The sequence below is a fragment of the Mastomys coucha genome, unplaced genomic scaffold, assembly GCF_008632895.1.
Source record: "Mastomys coucha isolate ucsf_1 unplaced genomic scaffold, UCSF_Mcou_1 pScaffold15, whole genome shotgun sequence".
Taxonomy (NCBI): domain Eukaryota; kingdom Metazoa; phylum Chordata; class Mammalia; order Rodentia; family Muridae; genus Mastomys; species Mastomys coucha.
In genome coordinates, this window is record NW_022196897.1 from 121,153,487 (window position 1) to 121,175,184 (window position 21,698).

General features: G+C 43.2%; 1 protein-coding gene across 7 annotated transcripts in view; it reads left to right on the top strand.

Moving 5' to 3' along the window:
* Positions 1–11,128: 11,128 nt before the first annotated feature.
* Positions 11,129–21,698, top strand: part of Plcb4 (phospholipase C beta 4) — a 363,080-nt gene continuing 352,510 nt past the window's right edge. For 5 of the 7 annotated variants that reach the window (XM_031372019.1, XM_031372017.1, XM_031372027.1 and 2 more), the window contains exon 1: positions 11,298–11,546. The gene's annotated coding sequence lies outside the window, so the exon portion shown is untranslated. Of the gene's footprint in view, positions 11,247–11,296; positions 11,547–21,698 lie in introns of those variants that run through there. The other 2 variants (XM_031372018.1, XM_031372023.1) reach the window with 2 other exon arrangements.

Here is a 21,698-nt window from a genome sequence, read left to right on the forward strand (position 1 = left end):
GTCACAGAGATGATGGGAATGAAGTGGCAAGCAGAGCACTGTTATGCAAAAGAAGTTGGTTTCTTTTCACATCAATAAGGGCTGTGCACACTGAGTGGGGGAAGTGGATACAGTGCCCAGGCCTAACCAAGAAGCTGTTTGTAATTGATACCCTCTGGCAAAGGGAAAACCATTTTTCTCCAATGGAGTGTCAATGGATACTACCACATTCGAGGGCAAGTCCCATGACTAGGAGTAGTTGGCCAATACAAATGAACTCAATGATGTTTTTCTGGACCTTTTGTTTCATTTTTCTTTCTTTTAGTTACATATATATGTGTATATATAATATAATATACAAGTAATATATAAATATAATAAAGTATAAATACAAAAGTATAATATACAAAATTATAATATATAAATATATAAAATAAAATATATAAGATAAAATAATATAATATATATTATTGATCTTTTACCTACTTTACTTGTTTTTTGTTTTTGGTTGTTGTGTTTTTTTGTGTGTGCATGTGCTTATTTTTTGAAAGAGAGAATGAACATAAAGTTGGGTAAGAAAAAAGGGTGGGGAGAATCTGGGAGGAGTGAGAGGCGGAGTGAGGGGAGGAGAAAACTATCAAATTGTGTTGTCCAAATTTTTTTCTAATTAAAAATATAATAAAAAAAGAAGAAAGGCTTTTTTTGTAGGGCTGTGTTTTATCTCAGTGATAGGCCAGCTGACCTATATGTGAGGTAAGTGGAAATCCCCTGCTCTAAAGAGTAAGGCTCAGTTTTGTTTTTAGGAAGAACAAAATATATCATTTAAAATATAGGAAATATTAAGTATTTCCCAGGCTTACTAGATGACAGGAAATATTGTTAGATTAAAAATAAATATAAAATTTTAAATTCAAACCTTGGAAGCCAAGTATGATGATCCTGCTTATAATCCCAGCATTTGAGAGGCTGAGCCAGCAAACTGACACAAGTTCCAGGCCACTCTGGGATAAAGAATGGGAGTCTGGATAAAAATGTCAGAGTCTGAAGAGAAGCCTCAATGTTTAAAATCATATACTGCTCTCACCGAAGATCAGAGTGTGGCACCCAGCACCCAGGTTGGGTGGCTTACAACCACCTGTAACTCCAGATCTAGAGGATTTGACTCCCTCCCCTGGATTGTGTGGGTACGACACTCATATGTGCAAACACATCAATAAATGTAAAAATATAATTAAGAAGAAAATAAAGTCTTTTAAAATAAACAAACAAAAAATTACCCTTGCTGTAAAATATCTCAATAAAGTTATGTTACCTCAAAGGTAACATAGCATAGCAAAGCTTAAAAATCTTGATTTTAAAAATTAATCATCTTTAAGGCAAAAGCTATCAATACAGCCTCAGACTTCCTCCAGCAATGTGACACGCTGGCAGTAATGTATACAATGATCCTAAGAAATAAAAGGAAATGAAAACAAGCCTTCTACACAAAGCTGAGCAATCCTCTCTCTATACAGTAAACATGCAGACATCTTGACATAAAATCTTTAAGGAATATGGATCTCATAATCCCTTTTAAAAGAAGTTATTCTGGAGGCAGATGTCAACAAACCAAGATATGAATGGAGAAAATGCAATAAATGAGCCATTGCTGAAACCATTTAGCTGTAAGACTTAGATTAATTCAAATGCCAATCAAATTTGCAACATGAACGAATAACAGAAATAGCACTGGGGAAGGAGACCTGCAGGAAACAGTGCAGGTACACCACAGCAAAGTCTGGTTCCCAAGCATCCAAGACTTCAGTTCCAGGAGATCCCATGCTTTCTTTAGACCTTTGAGGCCTCCAGGTGTGCATGCGGCATACATACATGCATGCATACATACATACATACATACATACAGGCAGGCAGAACATTCATACACATAAAATAAATCCAAAAAAAGATTAAAACTCAGAGGTATTAATAGGGGTGTCTTCCTCAATTTCTCTCCACTTTTTTTGTTAAAATAGGATCTCTTACTGAACCTGGAGCTTAGTAATTCAACTAGCTGGACAGATAGGCCAGGAAATCCTCTGTCCCTGTCCCTGTCTTCTCACCACTGGCACTGCGTATGTAAACTAGCACACTGTCACACCTGGGCTTTTTGTTGTTGTTTTGTTTTTTTTGTTTGTTTGTTTTTTTATTTTTATTTTTTTGAGTCCTGGGATTGCATTAAGTCCTCAGGCTTATACAGGAAGCACTTTACAAACTGAGCCTCCTTTCCAGTCCGACATTAATTGTTTCATTGATTATGGCACATCCATCCAATGGGAAAGATTGGGGCCGCTCAATGTGCACAGATACACCTTCAAGAGAGAGCAGATTTAAAAGGGTACATTAGTCGCTTTTGCATAACACCAAAGTTTCTTAGAGGACAACTTCAGAAGGTTCTATGATCACTTGACCTTGTGCCCTTGGGAAGAGCATGACTGTGACAGAAACAGCACACCTCATGGCAAGCAGAAGGACAGAGAGGACCAGTGACCAAGTAAAATTGTCAAAGCATCTTGTGCCCTGGCCTCACTTCCTTTCCCTGTAAGCTTCATCTCCCAAAGTTTTCATCGCATCCCAAAGCAGTGCCCTTAGTCGGGGATGAGGCATTCTGCACAGGTGCCCGGGGGTGGGGGTGAGGACAAGGCATTCTGCACAGGTGCCTGGGGGTGGGGTTGGGGACCAGGCATTCTGCACAGGTGTTTGGGGGTGGAGTTGGGGACCAGGCATTCTGCACAGGTGCCTGGGGGTGGGGGTGGGGCACGCTTCATATTCAAACCATAACAGAGGAGAGAGGAAGGAAAAAAGAGTACCTATGTGCAAATGAGTTCAGATTCCTAGGCAGGCTAAATAAGATACAGGTATATATTAATTTTCTTGTAGTGCATGAACAGTCCTTTGAAATTTTTATCTTGACCACATCTTACTGACTTTAAAATATAGGTTGCTATTTCTTTTGTTGGGGGAAAAAAGAAAGAAAGAACCAAGATCCTGATTTTGCAGGGCAAAGTTTTACACTCCTTTGAGGTGAGACAGACTAACAGATATCTGTAAACCAATGAGGCAAGTGCTATAAAACAGAAATGTGCTCTGGGTTGGAAGAAAACATAGGAGGCGTAATTCCATCCTGAAGGGTTAGAGAAGTCATGTTCTGAATGGCCAGGATGACTTAAGGGGTGCTTTAAAAATGGTATCAATCAGTACTACTTAATGAGTGACTCAGAGTATAATGTGTGGCCACAGAAGTAAAAATGACTTTCTGGCTCTGGTTTCAGCCACTCAGCAGATTCCAAAACGGGTGGGGTTTTGTTGCTGTTTTTGTTGTTTGTTTGTTTTGTTTGGCAAATATTCATTAAGCACTCACTCTGTCCTAAGTTCGGTACAGCACCCTGGGATTGCAAGCAGATGAAAAGTGGCCCCTGCCCCTCAAGAAGGCGTGCTCTGATATTGTGGCATGGCAGAGGGCAATGATGATCCTAAGTGTTCGACTCTCTAAAGAGAGTGTTTATCTCATCAGCTTCCACCCATGATGGGCTACTACATATGGATAATTAATAAAATAAAAAGTTATCATTTTTACTTTGGCCTACACTTAAACCCTGAGCCCAATTCATCGGCTTGCTTTGGGCAATACAGTGTAGGTACATCCAAGCCTAGGCAAGAATGGGTTTCTGTCTTTGACATTGTCTCTGTGTCACTGCCATTGTGAGTTCAGCAGAAAGGAGGTCCCCCAGGAAGCAGTCAAATGGAGACTCTCACTTCTGATTTTATCATCAGCATCTTTTAAAGATCTACTTATTTTTATTTTATGTGTGTGTGTGTGTGTGTGTGTGTGTTTGCCTGCATGTATGTAAGTGCACGGCCTGTGTGCCTGGAGCTTGAAGCGGCCAAGAGGGTGGTGAATCCTCCTGAAACTAGTGGCAAGCCACCATCTGGATGCTTGGCACTGAATCCAGGTCTTCTGTAAGAGCAACCACTTAACCATTGAGCCATCTCTCCAGGCCCTTATCATCAGAAAGTAGAGCAAAAGCACAAACATCAACAGACTGTTTTCAAGGAGCCAGCTGTACGGAGGGAAAATAATAGTTATACCTGGTTCCTGGATGTTCCTTCATCTCTAATTTTCCAAAGAAGGTAAACCTTCTCTGCAGTTGACTTGGCCCTGGGCTTAGCCAGGGACCATCTCAGCCAATACTTGCTCCATTTGTTGCGTATCTTTGTACAGTGAAAGACTTGTCCCACAAACATGCCATCATACCAAGATCCTAGAAAGAATTTTCTTTAGTGTTCAGATCTCAGGTGGCTCTCAGAAATCCTGTATTTTCCTCAGTTAAGAGCTAGAAAATGTGTCAGCCCATCTCAAAAAGCCAGGAAGGGAAGCCTCTTTGAAGAGACATAACCTACAAGAAAGATTTTATTTTTTTAAAATCACTAATTTAAAAATTAGCAGGCTACATAGAATGTTGTGGCTATTCTATTGCTCTTTTTTTGTTTTTGTTTTTTGAGACAGGGTTTTTCTGTGTAGCCCTGGCTGTCCTGGAACTCACTCTGTAGACCAGGCTGGCCTGCAACTCAGAAATCAGCCTTGTATTCTCTGTTTTGGGTTATGTAGAACAGCGAAGGTTGCAATTTCTGTCATGATAGTTAAGAGTCCTGGCATGGCGTTGGCTAGGTTGCTCACCAGGGCAGGTAGCACAGTGTCTCTGAGACTGACTGATCACTGTTGACCCATGAGTTGGAATGATTGGATCATTTAGTTTTCTCCAGCCACACCAGAAGCAATGCTGTAAAAATGTGTTGTTTTTCATCTTGGTCAGGATGAATCACAATGGCAAAATTGACTGCAGAAGGAAGGTCAAAATTATTATTATTTTTTTGGTGGGTGAAATTTTGGGCTTCCTGAGGCAGAGAGCAATAACAAATTTAATGGAATTGTAGTTTTGTTGCAATTCCATCCACATAGAGGCAATGAAGGAAAAAAAAGGGAACATTGAGTCTCGTGGAGTGCTCAGTTGATATCTGTGCTGTAAGAGAACACACTTTTCTAACCTCATTTCAGCACAACAGAAGGAAGGAGTCATTGTATTTACAGACAAGACATGCTCCCGTGTGCAGATTGGAGAGACACGTGTAATCATGTGATTAGATCAGCACTGATGGGCTCATTAGGCAGTGTGTATATTTCCACATAGTCTCATTTAATTTTATGTTATCTTGTCATACGCATGAGTAGGGGCCACTAAGTAGGGACAGCACCCTCACTTATGAATCATACCCTGCCCCAAATACTGCTGTGTGCTTTGGAAGCTTTATACTCTAACCCCAGTAACACACATTTTTGTCATATTGGAAGGGAACGGTTATTACTATTCTGGCATTAGTCTGCTGGCCTATTTGAAGAATGTACTTTATATTTTTATCCAGGGATATCCTGTCACCTTATTTGTACTTTTTGAATAAAATACATAGGAATTTACCTTTTTATCCTTCCAGAACAATCCATGAACAGAGGGATTGAGTCTAGCGTATTAATTAGCCTGTGCTGGGAACAGGGAAAATTCAAAGAAGAAGTGCATTAATTATCAGCACCATGCATGGACCATCTTGGACAGTGTTTTTAAGAATTTGGGCCGTGGTGGCACATGCCTTTAATCCCAGCACTAGGAGGCAGAGGCAGGCGGATCTCTGAGTTAGAGGCTAGCTTGGGTCCTACAGAGTGAGTTCCAGGACAGCCAAACCTACACAGAGAAACTCTGGCTCGAAAACCAAACCAAACCAAACCAAAACAAAAGTTCAACATTTTTCACCTCCACAATAAGTAGGATAAATTGATTTTATTGTATTCAAGCAATGATGCTAGACTGTAAACACGACGAAATTGCAGACAGAAGCTACAGCAGGGATGAATGTCAAAGACATAATGAATGAAAATGCTAGTCACAGTCTTCATGATTCTCTTTACACGAAATCTGAGACAAGCAGAGGCAACTCTCTAGCGTTCGGATTGGGTGGGGCCTGTAGTGGTGGGGATAGTATGTGTGCACACAGAAGGAGCAGTGACTGGAAGAGAATCCGGAGAACCTTCTGGAGTGGTAATAATGCTCTGTATCTTGATGTAGGTGGGATGATGGTCACATGGGTTATTATATAAGTGAAAATGTCTTGACTCCCACTTAAGAACATCATGCCTTCTTGTATATAAGTTATATTTCCTGAATAGCAACATTATCATCATCGGCCCATCATCACCATCATCACCATCATCACCTTCACAGTTTATTAAGTCTCCATCTGTGAGCTTGGCTCACAGAAAAAAAAAAATCAACAAATTGTTTAGAATGTAATTAAACTGTCATTTCCACTTCGCCTTTTGTTATAATCTCTATTTAAACTGCAATCAACAATTGATATGACATAAAGTTAGGGTTTCGTTTTAACATTGGCTACTACAATGTACAAGAATCTAACCCTTGAACTTAGGGTTTTACTTTTGTGAACAGACACCATGACCAAGGCAACTCTTATTTATAAAGGATGACTGGGGCTGGGTTACAGCTTCAGAGGTTGAGTCCCCTATCAGCAAGGTAGGAAGATAGTATTATAGGCAGGCATGGTGTAGAAGAAGCCTAGAGTTCTCCATCTTCATCTGAAGGCTGCTAGAAGAAGCTCCTCAGGGAGCTAGGAGGAGGGTCTCAAAGCCTACCCCCACAGTGACTCACTTCCTCCAACAAGTTCACACCTATGCCAAGCAGGCCAGACCCCCTAATAGTGCCACTCCTTGGGCCAAGCATATTCAAGCCATTATAACCATTTTTGTTATAACCAGTTTCTTTGGTTCTCAGTGTTTTTAAATTGTTTAAACTCTCTAGCACACAGTGGCACAAGGTTAGGGAGGGAGACCCTGGGGCCAAGACACTTCATGTCAGGACTGTCTTTTAGCTGCCCACTTTTCAAAGATGTATGTTTCTAATTAAGGCAAACTGGACAAATGGGCCAGTGGTGACCTCTTCATTTCCAAAGAACAGCGTGTAAAGAGCTAGGTAGAAACCTTGATTAATGGGTCACTTTAAACTGGGATGATATCCGCATTGCCCTTTCTCTAGAGAGGATGTAGCGTGGTCTTTTGCAGTTTGGGGTATTAATCTGAAGCTCCCTACTGTTGCCATTCTCCCGTCATATTTCACAAGAACAGCCTTAGAGTTTGTAAACACTCAAGTGAGGGACTGTTCACATAAATAGATGCTTGCAGCTTTCCTGTGGCTAATGCTGATTGGTGTAACAGGACATTGCTGGGGAGTTATGACTGATGTCTGTAGCAGAAGTATTCAGGGACCCACAGTCCAGGAAAATCTTTCACAAGTGGGTGCAGGCATCCCTTATTGTCACCCAATCCACTTGCCTTCCTTTTTGCCAACCTGGGACTCTGGGAGGGTTAACTTTTCTCCATTTTCTCTGTGTTTCCAGCAGACATTGTGGAATTTTCTTTCAGAAGGCATGGTTAGTAGTGTGGCATTTCTAACATGAACTCCAGACTTGGGATGCCATGGAACATAGGTGAAATGTGCACACCCGAGGGTGGGAGTTGGAGAATCGTGCTTCAGGAGCCAACCCACTATCTCCTCAGTAGAGAAGCAGCAGTTAGACCTGTCCCGGAGAGTAACAGTGGTCTCTTTCCATAGTAAACCGAGAAGGGATCTCATTGGCCATAGGTTAAAGGCAAAGGATTCATCCCCTTTCTTCTCCCTTCCTTCTGAGAGTTCTGGGGAACTATGCCCAGATGGGCAAGGGGCAGCAGGCAGTGGACAGGATAGTATTTAAGTCAAACCCTGGGCTACCAACTTCTACTTTTTCCTTAAAGGAAACAAAGGAGCCTATCTGGGCCCATCCTGGGAGAAAGGAGAAACCTGAATGCAAGGAGAGGATTTTACTTGGTCTGAGTTCAAATGCTGTGCAAGGTATCAGGACTGCCCTAGTATGGACAACTGCGTATTATAGCCTCTCTCGCTGTGCTCTTGCGCCTACAGACATAATCTTTATTTTTTTTCCTTAAAAAATGTATTTTTAATTAAAACAGAATTATACCACCAGGACCCCTTTCTTCTTCTGGGCCCTCTGAGGAACTCTTCCTCTCCTACAAACATTTTCATTGTGAATCTCTCTAAAATCATCCACCCACCCATCCATCCATCAATCGGTCAATCCTGTCACAGTCATGCTTGACATCTTCCAATGGGAGTCACAGAGCACTTACAAGTTTTATGTCCAGAATCCTTTCTGTGTTCTTATTAGCTTTGGCTCCCAACTGTCCCTGAGTCCTCGATTCTCCTAACTTTATGCCTCTGTTGGCCACCCTGATTTCTTCCTGTTTCTGGAACAGGTGAAACAAATTCTCATCTTAGCTTCCTGCTCTTCCCTCCTGTTGGACAGGTTTCTTCCCAGACATTCACCTTTCTCTTTTCATCCAGGTCCTACTCAAATGTTAAATCCTAAGAGATGCCATCTCTCTGTCCTTGTCCAAACTAGTAGTCTTCCCTGCCTACTTCTGGAAGTCTTTTTCACTTCCTTTACCCATGGTTCTTAGCATTTTAACATGTTACTGGCTGTCTCTTGTGACGGTATCTAACTTTATCAAGGAAATGACTTTGTCTTATGTTTACCTTAGAGTTTTGGGCAAAGAGTAGTGAGTATGTCTGGCATATAAAAGCCTTTGAAATGTGTCTAAGAAGCCATTAAGGGGAGGGAAAGGAGACTCAATGAAATCATATTTCATTTAGGATTTAGAAAACTCCACTGTTCGTATAGCATTGAGGGATAACAAGCTCGGTCTCAGCATGAGCACCTGGTGTAACAAAAGACTACCATGGTTTTTTTTTTTTAACCATACGTAAAATGAAACGTTTAATCTATAAAACTTGGAGTGAACTCTAGGGTAGACGGCTAGATTTACAAAAGTTTGTTTATGTGGTGGACCTCTTTGAAATGGCCATTCTGTCTTTCATAAACTCCTATCAAAAAAAGCAGTGTATGAAGTACTGTCTTAAATTGGGACTTGCTTTCCTTGCTGCTGGGGGTAGAAGCTTGCTGTAGGAAACCCATGCAGAAGCATCCAGTGTGTGTGTCTGCAGGACAGAACTGCTCAGCTGGTACCAGTCCCAGGAGCTCATCCAGAGAAAGGTGAACACTCAGTAATTGTTTCAGGCGACAATGTGTTGGTAGTTTTGATAGAAATCAAAGTCTAATTAACTGTATTTGAATGTATTATGTACTAAGTTCTACTGTTAAGAACTGTCAGTCACATAAATGATAGCTTCTTGCTTACCTTTCTGGGGATAATATTTGAGGAATATAAGATATATAAGAGAAACCCCAAGGAACTGGTTTGAGTTTAGCTCTACTATTGATTGGCTGCTCAACCTGGGGCAAAATCCTTTCCCTTTCTGAGCCACAGTTTTCTCACACACAGGGAGAGCAGGCCTAAAATACTACCCCAAACCCTCAGCTTAGGAGCAGCAATATCAGAATGTGTTGTTAGAAATGGAGAACACATGATTTTACTCCTGTCTTGCCTAATGAAAATCTGCACTTTAAAAAGCCTTTCAGGCAATTTGTGTGCCCGGTCTGCTACACTCTCAAAAGCAGTCTTAACACAACTGGCTTGAAGACCCCTGACCAATGAAGTATCAACTTTCTCCGTGATCTTTGTTGCCTTTTTTTGTTTTGTTTTTTCGAGACAGGGTTTCTCTGTATAGCCTTGGCTGTCCTGGAACTCACTCTGTAGACCAGGCTGGCCTCGAACTCAGAAATCTGCCTGCCTTTGCCTCCAAGTGCTGGGATTAAAGGTGGAAAAGCTGATCTGGGTTAGTGATTGTTTCTGTAGGCTCTGTCACATGCAGGCAGGCTCAGGGCAGAGAAACCTTTTTCAAGGCTCACTTAAACCTGAAGCTTTGTGTTTGGCTAGGGCTCTTAGCCCATCTCCCTTAGATTGCTAAATTATTATTATTTTTTTCTCGTTTTGAGACAGGGTTCAGGTTGACCATGAACCCATCGTATAGTTTAGGCTGCTCTGTAAACCAGCTGGGATTACAGGCATGTATGTACCATCACACATCACACTAGTTGATCAACTTTTGGTTGTTATTTTCTTTCTATCCCTGCTAGAAACGGCCAGAATGAACTAAGGAGACGACTGTTTTGCATTTTCAACTGCTTGTGTCCACAATGCCTGGATTGTCCCTTTGAGCCTACACTTCTGCCCTCTTCCTCTCCATTTTTTAAGCTAACCTCCAAAGCGACCCCTCTCCTCTTGACCCGCCAGACCAGCTCAGGCAGCTGAGCATGCCCAGTTCAGCCGCGAGCATGGGCCCCAGTCCCCAGTGCGCAGGTGCCACGTCTCCGGGTTTTGGTAGCCGCCGCCAGGCAGGAGAGGGAGGAAGCCGAGTGGCCTCGGTAGGAGGAAGCCCTCGGGGAGTTCCGGAGTGGCTCCAGTGTAGGGTCTCCACAAAGGGTGACGCTCGATGCACATGGCCAGGCCGCCTCAGCAGGACTTGGGGCAGCCGGGTGTGGGTTCAAGGGACAGGGAGAACTTGGCCACAGCGGTTCCCAGCATCCCTGGGACCGAAGTCTGGGGGTGGAGTGGGGTGCACGTCTCAGGATCACTTGGGGGAAGACTTTGGAAATCACTTTCTGGCTCAGTGTAAGCCTGTTGTAGTACTTCCTCCGGCAGATTGTTTCTCGAACTAAATGAATAAAATTCCTCCTAAATGAATATACAGTGCCTGCTGCAGTGTATATGCTCTCAGTGTTTGTTCAGTGTAACATAGACGAAAGCTCAGTTCCCGCTCCCAGCTCCGGGTTCTGGCTGGCTCGCGCCCCCTCCTCCCGGGCCAGGCACCCGCTGAGTCCCTTGGCTAGCGGCGCGTGGTGTCCCGCTGCGGGTTCAACTCAGTCCCCACGGGTGCGCGCCCAGACCCTGCACCGGGAAGGCAGCGACGACCCCGGGACAGCCAACCCCCACCCCGGCCGGCCCGCGCGGCCCCGGTCCACCCCCAGCCCCGCCGGGCGCCGCACTGGGCATGCTCCGTAGCCCGGGCAGGTTGGGGCTGCGAGGCGACGGCTTGGGCTCCGGAGGCAGCGTCGCGGCCGAGAGCAGGGGCGGCGGGCCCGGGGCCGCACGGGGCCCGGCTCGGCGGGAGCGGCGGGCGAGCGACCGGCGCCCTGGGCGGCGGGCGGCCGAGGTGAGCGCGGCGGGGAGGCGCAGGCCGGTGGGGGGCGGAGGCGGCGGAGGGCGGGGCGGCGCCGGAGGGGCTCGGCGGCCGCGGCGGCGGGGAGGGGGTGGCGGCGCGCGAGCGGCTAAGGAGCCGCGCCGCAAACAGGCTCTCACACGCGCGCGCGCACACACACACACACACACTCACGCACACACACTCACACACACAAACACACACACACGCGTGCGCGCGCGCACACACACACAGCGGGGCTCCCGGAGGCGGCGGTGGCCGCATCCCCGGCAGCGACTCGCCTCGAAGTGACAGGTAGGAGAAGGCGCTTTGGGTCCCGCCCGGGGATGCTCCCGCCGCTCCCAGCCCGCCGGGCTACTCGGCTTCCCGCGGGTGCGTCCCGGACGCGCGCGCGCGCCCCCGGTCGCCCTGCCGGGGACCCGGTGCAGGTGCGGGGTGCGAAGCGTCCTGCGCGGGAGGCAGGGGACCCCGCCGCCACCCGCTTTCCCGGGCAATCATCTGCTCCTGGGTTTCCTCTGCCTACCCGGACGTTCACCCTCTTCTGCGCTCCAAATAGCTCGGCTCGACGTGTATATGATTATTTTGGTTGGAAATAGTTGGCACTGTGCAACGCATGTAAATGTGTGTGCGTGTGCATCTTCAGCCTCTTCTGGGGACAGCTTACGAATGATAGACCGTTTCCAGTTGACACTGACAGGCTAAGCGCTCCTTCAGGGCAATATTTGGGCCTCCTGAAAGCATGTAAAAGAACATTGCTTTATTTTCAGAAGTTTAAAGTTGTTTTTTTTTTCTTAGTCAATTAGACCCTGTCTATATTGTACACTTTCTGAGTTTAGACTCTCTAAACTACTGAATCTAAGTGTGAAAACACAGAATTTTTCAATTGAACAACTCTAGAGTTATAAAACCAGGATTTTCTAGAAAGAAAGGCAAATGTCTTATAGTTCCACAAATATGCTTGCATTTGGGATATGACTTTAAAAAAAAAAACTAAACTCCTATAGTGATTCTTCCTATTTCTCTGAAAAAGGGACTTGAGATTTAATTTGGGGCAAAACATTTGTGGACAGTCGCCATTTTTTTGAAGTAGAAGTGGAATGCATGGTGGTCCATAAATTTAAATTATCCGTTTGTGGAGATAATGTTTTGAATAAACATAGTTAGCAATAATGTCCAAGCACAGGCAGGTGTATAATGCTTTGAAAAAAAAATTGAATTTTTCTTTTAAAGAAAAATCAGACCACAAAATAAAGATGACCAAGGAAGAGCAACCAGTGACTTTACATGGGCAGCCTCCCAGGGGCTCAGAAAGTGAAGAAGTACTCTTTAGGGTAGGATGATTGTGAGTGTGTGTGTGTGTGTGTGTGTGTGTGTGTGTGTGTGTGTGTGAAATTTCAACTTAATCATTTTCATATTTTAAAGACTGATGGTTTTTTAAAAGGTGTGTTTGAATTGAGAACCAAAATGTTTTGAACCCTTCAAACTTTGACATCTTAAGTTGCAGAATGATACAGAGGATCAGAAATTCAGCTCACCAGGATCTTGTGGTGTAATCCCTGACTGTCTGTGTTATGTAATCTAGAATTTTTTTTCCCCCACAGAACAATCTTGCATATTTTTCAACTGGTGTATTGATCTATTAGATCATCTTTTTTACACTGTAGACATTTAATAAATGACTGGTGTCTTGGGGGAACCCCTTGTAAGAAAAAAATTACTTTGAAGATGGAATGGCATTTTCTGAGCATTTCTATGTGGGTGAGCCTTGTTTGACAGAAGGAGTGTCTCTTTACATGTAACAGTGTGCTGCAGAGTGGAGCGCGCTGGGTTCCTTCGTGTGCCTTGCTGCCCGCCCCCCCACTTTTATTACTCAGCCATCAGAACTTAGTTTTGATTTAGCTTTGATGATATCACTACCAGCTCTGAATTAATCGCTGTGGAAATGCTGTTTTACAAGTAACTGTCAAAACAGAATTTCAAAAGACTCCATTTGATCACAGAGAGCACATTTACATCTGTTGGAATAATTCTACTTTTCCTTTACAAATGCACACCCACGCAGGAGGGCTTTGTGCTGATATATTCTTTTGCGAGCTTTATATTTGTGTCTTTTAAAACGTGAATGATGTTAAACTTACATGCCCCGGAATCCAGGCTGCGTGCTTTCAGTCATATCAGATAGGGAAATATGGGAATTTAAAAAACCCTTAAAGGTTTCAAGAGAGCTTTTTTAAGAAGTGGATTTTTAAAGATTTATATCTCCCTTGAAACATTTCTTTCTATCCCCAGTAGAGACCATTTAGTGCTTGTGCTAATGTATTTGTTTACTCTCTTTCCAAGAACGTATCCAGCTGCCTGGAGATCAATGTATACTGCCGATTTCTGCAACATGGTACATATTTGGCAACTCTAGTGAACATTGCTATTTCCATGCTACTACTAATTTGTTTTCAATTTTGGTTCACTGGTAATTGAATGACTAAATGATTGCCTTGCGTTCCTGCCTACCTACCCTTCATATGAAATTGGGTTTATACATGGCTGTGATGTTGTATGTGAACCCATTACAGAGGCATGCTGTGCTGTGACAGGATGGGATATAAGCTTCTGGGTACAGTGTCTGATTGTCATCCCCAGTTTTTTAGGTGTAGCAGGCAAAGCCCAAATGTCAGAATTGATGAATTGGGGGATTTTTATAAAGTTAATAATTAGCTGCCACATTTTTTTTTTTAATTTAAAAATCTTCAGTTGCAAATAAATTACATATTTTTGGACCAGGGCAGTTAGGTAATAGTACTATAGGAAGAAATAGTTTTTGCACTTTTCACACTTTCAACAAATCCCTTGTTAGTGAACTCAGGTAGTTTGCGGAACTATTACTTGACAAATGAAAATTATGAGGCACATTAGGACTTGGTTAATGTCATTTGTGACCACTTCCAGTGTAAGAGCTTTTGAAGAAACCTGCTTGTTTACCAGCAGGGATGACACATGTTTTGAAAACCTGATCTCTTGAGAGTTCAGTAAAAGAAAGATGCTCTGCATTTGACACTTAGAATGAGGTCAAGGACCCTGAGGATGTTTACTGATCACTATTGGTAGTTCATGTCCAGACTGCGGTCTGTAAACAGTTACTCTTCGCTTCCTAAGTAAAGGAGTCTGTGGAGGAGACATAACCACCTCTTGAGAAATAAGGACATCCCCCTGCACTGACAGGCACTTGGCTTTGCAGCTCAAGTTCAAATGTTAACCTTGTTTGCAAGGATACTGTTTAACTCTCAGGGCAGTCTGTGTCAGTGTTTCCCATTCAGTGGTCATACCCAGGGCATAGAATAACCTTGCTTCTATCCCTTCGTATTTATTTTTCTGTGTAATAGTTTCTTCTTTGATAAAGCCTCACCCTTTAAAGTAGAACTGCTTCCTCAAGCCCTAATATTGTTTTCCAGTTCTACCTTGAGTGTTCATGCCTCCGGTTCTTTACTGACAACAAGGAGTGGGTTCACGTTGCCTGCGGTTTGGGGAGACTCGAGTATTAATACAGCAGCGAGTGGATGACTGAGAATCCTGCATTGTTCTTAGAGTTCAGCCTGTTTTCAAAAAGTCACCCCCGAGTGATCTTTATTTACAAAACCCATTTCACATGAGTGCAAACCTCACTTTCTGAGAGCCTGGCTGGGTCCTCCTTCCTTTGGATGCTCTTGTTCTGTGGGAGGTGTAGCCAGAGTTCTCAGAGGGAGGTAGGAATGCCCTCCCTTTCAAATCTTAGCCAGGGCATCATTTTGTTCAGGAAAATGAATGGCCAGTTTTAGAAAAAAAACAATTTCCTGGTATGAACTGGATCCTTTCTCTCCTTTACTTTATGGAAGAAAAACAGGTGGACAGGACCATAGGTCAGAAGGAGTCTTCGCTGAAGACCTCTCCCAGCTACTGTTTATAAAACGATGTGCAATGAGAAGATTATACACTGTGTGAGCGCGGAGCATTCTCTTTTCCCCTTTTCTCCCTCACAGTTCTCACATGATCCCTTGGGGAAATCCACCTCTAGCTACTGAGAGGGACAGGCAAATACATCACCCCTGTAAAGCATTCTTCTCCTCCTAAACAATTAAAGGATGCTATTTGGCATGAGTGAACTAAAGTAGCCATTTCCTTAGAGGCAGGAAGAACGAGTAACTCAGATTTAACTGAAGTGACCAATCCAGAGAGAACCCAGAGGACCCATTTATGTTAGACAGCTCTTTTCTCCACCTAGACCGGATGCCTTCACCTCAGATCTCTATCACCGTGGTCTGCACATAGTCCACGAATATTGCTGGTAGGTCTTTAATTTTTATATATTTCCAAGTGACAATTCCAGCATGAATTAGAACCATTCATTGTTAGCCTTTGGTATTCGGTGGGTTGAAAAGATGTGCATTTCATATGAATTCATTTTGTTTTGTTTGTTATGTTTTAGATTTATTTGTTTTAATTGTATGTGTATGGGTATTTTGCCTGCATGTATGTCTTAGTACCATGTGTGTGCAGTGTTCTAGGAGGACAGAAGAGGGCATTGTTTTCTCTAGAGCTGGAGTTACAGAAGGTTGTTAGCCACCCTGTGGGTACTGGGAACCTAATCCTGGCCCTTTTGGAAGAAAAAGTGCTCTTCGCTACTTCACCACCTCTCCAGCCCAGTGTGAGTTCATTTAAGAACTTATTATTCTGATAAGTATGATTCATTTCTGTGGTACTTACAAGTAGTATTTAATTTTACACATTTGAAATATAATTAGAAGAGTCTAGAGCATTTAACAGACTGCAGAAATGGAACATAACCTCTACATTGTGAAGAACACTGGCCTGAGACACAGTTGCTCTCGGAGTTGGTGGATGGATAGGTGGGGACTTGTCTTTTGAGTTTTCCTTCAGGAGTAGACATTGAGAGCTTAAAGTGCCGGAATCAGTCATCCCTGAGCTTTTCTATCCTGACAGTGTCCTCTGTTGGCCATGTGGCCCCATGTATTCAACTCAGAGCCTTGGTTGACTCTCTTATTAAATAATACATTCCCCAAGCCCTTGGTTAGGAATGGTGCTGGATGATGGTGATTGGTGCTGGGAACAACACTTCTGTTGCTGTGACAACCACTCTACCCCTTCTCCTACTGATGCTACCAGAATCTGTGCCCACAATACTCACTTTCCTCCATCAGGGTAGAGAGCACTGGCTTCTCTGTTGAAGCTCACGCAGAAGCAGCTCATTTAAAACATGGAAGACATACTGGAACTTCCATCTGGCAGTCAGGGAATGTTGCAGTGACCCAAGGGCCACCTCCTGATGCCACATCTTCCTCTGGACTCATCTCACCCTGTGACTGCATTTGGGTAGAGCAATACAGCATTACTCAGCTCTAATAGCCTTAAAATTCAGGGAGTATGGGGTTTTAAACTGTAATGCAGGAGCCAGATGCCATCCCCAGGGCCTCTGTGTCCTCCAGCAAGACTTCAAAAGAGACCATATTAAGCTAGTTAGCTTTAGGAGGGTGGAAACATCCGTGAGAAGCGTTTGGGGATCATTGATGTTTAGGGGCTCATCGTGTCTCATCGGGGCTCTCTAGTCCCATGGGCATTAGTGGGAACATTTCAACTTTTTTTGCCTACAGTCTCACTAACACCCGTAAAGGGGAAACAAAACAAAACTAAACCCCCAAACCAGATATTTGTCGAGAACTTGAAAGATGCCACTTCATTTGATCTTCCTAGACACTTTTTGGGGGGTGGATGGGGTGGGCTAGGGAGTTGTAACAGACTCTTAGGTTTACATTTGGGGAGAACTTATATTTGGGAGGTCAGTCACGTGATGGGCTTAGAGTTGAGATTGAAATCTAAGTAGATTGACACCTAAACCTTTTCTTTGTTGTTGTTTAGTTTTTGGGTCTAGCTGTGTAGCACACACTGGCTCCAAACTGCAAATCCTTTTGCTTTAGGCTCTCACAGGCTGAGATTATAGACAAGCATCTTGTTAGCCCAGAACTCCAGCTTTTAAACCACGGTTCGGTGTTACCTGTAGTTGGTATAGTGCTTGCTGCAGAAGGGACACTTTCTTCTCTCTCTCTCTCTCTCTCTCTCTCTCTCTCTCTCTCTCTCTCTCTCTCTCTCTTTCTTTCTTTCTTTCTTTCTTTCTTTCTTTCTTTCTTTCTTTCTAAACCACAAAACATGGTGTGGCAGTTATTTTAAGTGGCTGGGCTAAGATGTAACAGATCTGCTTCTGGCAACTGCTGTGAAGATGGAATCAGAATAGCACGCTGAGGATAAAGCCCTGTTTCCTAGTCTCCTTCTAGGGGATTTTACTTCTGCAGTTGCATGGACTGGAAAGCTGAAGGAGGGGAGTAATTGGCGCTAACCTGGGCCAGAGACTAAGAATGAAGATTTGCTATTATCTTTTCTTCGGTTTTTGGGAGAGATCATAAGGGCGGAGGGGTGGGAGGATTGGGAAGTAAGTGCATTCTTTGAAATTTCCAAATAATCAATAAAAACATTAAGGTTAAAAGGAAAAGTAAGGTGTAATAAGGTCGTCTCTCAAGGGTCAGTTTTCAGCTGGCAAGGTTTTATGGTTTCAGTGCAGTTGTTGTGACTGCTGGTTGAGGAGCCAGGTAAACCACATACACAAGTGCCATTGAACAGGTGTCAGGGACCTTAGGCACGGTGACCCATGTGTGTCCCTTTCCAGGAGGAGCTGCCAGAGGAGTCTGCCATTGCATGCACATTTTATGAGGCAAGGAATTCGAGTACCTGGAATGTGAAAGTTCTTCGTTTGAAAGTGCTTGAATGTGGTTTGAGAGCTAGTTCAGAGTACTGGTTGTTTTGTCCTTCTTTCAGAGGACCCAGGTTTGATTCCTGGTGACTTAGAGCCGTCTGTCATTTCAGTCTCAGGGGGATCTGATGCCCTCTTTGGCCTCTGTGAGGACCAGGTACTTACATAGTGCTCAGAAACTCGTACACGTAAAATAGATGAGTTAAACTAAAACGTGCTTGGAAGTTTGGCTGAGGAGACTGCTCAGTTGGTACAGTGTTTTCCACATAGATGTGAAGACTGGAGGCAGAGCCCAAGAATCATGTAACAAAGCTGGGAATAGTGGTGTTACTCCAGAGAATTCCAGAGACAGGCAGATCCTGGGGCTTGCCAGACAGCCGGCACAGAGCAGTCAGTCATCCCCAGGCCAGTGAGAGACCCTGTCTCAAAAAAACAAAGCTCAAGGATCTTGCAACTGAAGGAATGACATGGGAGGTTGACCTCTGGCCTCCACTTGCATGCACACAATCCATGTTATTGCCAAACTGGGCACATTTGTGGCAGGAATTCAGCCTGACAGTTTCCCACGTCTGCTCTTTTGTCAAGTGTAAGTTCTCAGATGCACTGTGCCCTAGAAAATGCCACTAGTTTTATTTGCTTTTAAAGACTTTTTTTAAAGGGGGGAGATTTTAAAGTTTGTTATATAGTCTCCCTTATTTTGAATGAGCATAGAGTTTTTAATATCTGACTTTTTTTTTCCTTGCCCCATTTTCTAAGGTGCTGGCAAATATTCAGAGTTGGGAGAGGCAGGACATGGTTTTCAAGCTCATTTCTTAACAGTGCTTTGAAATGAGCGACTTCTCTTATTATGGGGTCAGAGAGGCTCTCTTGCCTCTGTCACTGGTTGAATTCTGCAAAACATGGGGAGGGTACCGCTCCCTGTATTGACAGTTGCAGTATTTAGCCTGAACACTAAGTTAGATCTGTTTTTCCAAGCTAGTATTTCAAGGTGCACCCGCCCTAATTTTTCCTTCTCAGTATTTTTTTTTTTTTTTTTTTTTTTTTTTTTTTTTTTTTTTTTTTTTTAGTTTTTAGTTTTTTTGAGACAGGATTTCTCTAGCTGTCCTAGAACTCACTCTGTAGACCAGGCTGGCCTTGAACTCAGAAATCCACCTGCCTCTGCCTCCCAAATGCTGGGATTAAAGGCGTGCACCACCACTGCCCAGCTTCTTCTCAGTCTTAAGTGGAAGATCACTTTGGGTCAAATGGAAATCTAGTCCCTTGAGATGGGGTTCTCCTGCATCTACTGATGTTTGGTTATTGACTACATAGCCAAAGCCCTCTCTGCAATTTAAGTTTTTATTTCCTCCAGTTTCTAAAATGATGTAAGTGATGTGCTAATATGTTCCAGTTGAAGTGACAATGCAGAAATACAGAAGCAATATGTAAAGCACTCTTTCCCACCTACACCCTCCCCAGATATAACCATTGGCAACAGCTGCAAGTATCTCTCCTCTCCTTTTGTCCATTCATTTACATACACAAATACATATACGTGGTTTTCTTGTTATATAAATTGAATCATACTGTACATGCAGATGCATTTTATTATATAAACTGCATCATACTACATTTATTTTTCTGTGACTTGCTTTGTTTTCATAACTATATTATGATAATTTTATTTATTGTCTAGATACTGGTTATCTCATCATTGTAACACTGTATACTGTCTGGTAAGACATGCAGTCTTACAGTGCTTTAACAGTGGACTTTAATGGTTTTCTCATGACTGTACAGTGAACGAGAGCAGATTTCTTATTAGTCTTCATGAATTTGTGCGAAAATTTTTTATTACTAAATTCCAAGAAATAGAATTGGTCAAAATGACTTAACCACATTTAAAATTCAGAGAAAACACTATCAAATTGCCTTCTAAAATAAAGGCCCCTGATAGAATTTCTGTCTCACAGAACCTCAGGTTATACATACAAATGGATTTCTAACTGAAACATAGCCCAAATTGCTACACGGCTTTACTAGTTCAATTAGAGTCAGTTATATTGCATACCCGGAAATGAATTTAGAAATAAATCATTTACTTAAACTACAGTACTTAATAAAAAAGTATTCTCCAGCTAAGGGGCTAATGTGAAAGCCCTTTAATAAAGAGATATTTTGTGGAGTCTGTTTTCTGATCATCTTGGTTAGCTTTGAGACTCTCGGCTTTCTCCAACAGGGACATGCCGTTAGCATCAAGAAGTCAGGGCCCACAGGGCGGATGCATCATACAGATTGATACTGACCTTGGGCAGTTAAGTTAATTTTGGGGTTACGAATGCCTGTCTGGGCTTATTGGTAAATTCAGATTTGCTAATGTAGTCTCCTTTCCGTGCTCTGGGTTCCGATAATTACAAGTCAAAATTGTTTGGGAGAGAAAAAGTATCTGTCCCGAACATGTACGTATTTACTTCAGGCACTCTATAACTGAGCTCTTTCCTCAGCCCTAGACATTTTTTGATGGTTATTCCCTGAACAATACATTATTATAACTATTTATGCTGTGTGAGGTACCACCAATAGTGAGATGGTTTAATATATAAGGGGAGATGTATAAACAAGTAGCACTCTGTCTTATCTAAGGGACTTGAGTATCCATCTGTGGAGTCCTGGTAGTACAAACTGCTGGCTGCTGAACAACATCTCTATAGAACTATCAAAGAGTCCACCATGAGCTGGGGTTGGCGGTTCTTACCTGTAAGCCTACCACCAGGAGGCTGAGGAGAGAGGATGATGAGCTTGAAGCCAGCCTGGGTTACATAAGCATTGACCCATTCTCACTACACCAGCTCCCCAACCCAACCCATCCCAGCCAGACAAACGTGGGAACAGCCTAAAACAAAAGCTAGAAAAATTGGAATCCCTTGTCCCTTCTCCCAAGAGATCTGGAGGGATCAATGGTAATGCTCTCTTTCTAAGTGGCATTAGTGAGTACCTGATGCTAAGTTTCCTTTGTCTGAGAAATGAATTGTAGACAAGAAGAAGCGTGTACCCTAGAAACTGCATTGCCTTTTCATTTCAAGAGTTATTGGGGAGCATAGTAAATCTAGGTCACTGATATTGACCTCTTTCAAAAGTGACATTTGTGAACATTGTAATTATGAACAGTCATATAAATCCACTTGGTTGCTTTTCAGAATTTGATGGCGTGTTCTTAGGAGCTAGCATCTCAGGGTCAGGGTCAGGATATCCTGATGGAAGCACATGCCGGGAAGATGGAATCTTGTCTCTTTTCCAAAGATGGGTTTGAATCCTTCAGCTGTTTCTCCAGATACCTATTTTAAAAACAGACTTCTGGTCAGCTTGGCAGGGACATTCAAATCCTGAACGTATGTCTTCTGTATGTTTATTTATTTATTTATTCATTTTACAGCACACTGAGAATTGTAGGAATGCAGTAAGATTCAGTTGGATTTCCTTAGCATTGAAACTTTGCGTGTTCAAAAAAGTCTGTGCTGGGTTTATGGAAACCTTATAGTATGTCGCGGTTTACAGACACTTTCCTTTCACGGTGTCTGTGAAAACCCACTCCTCAATCCTTTGTCTTAGGACTGGACTAAAAGGTATGTGTAAACCAAGTCCTCTGGGGAGGGCTCTTAAAGTGAAACTGTGGGCAG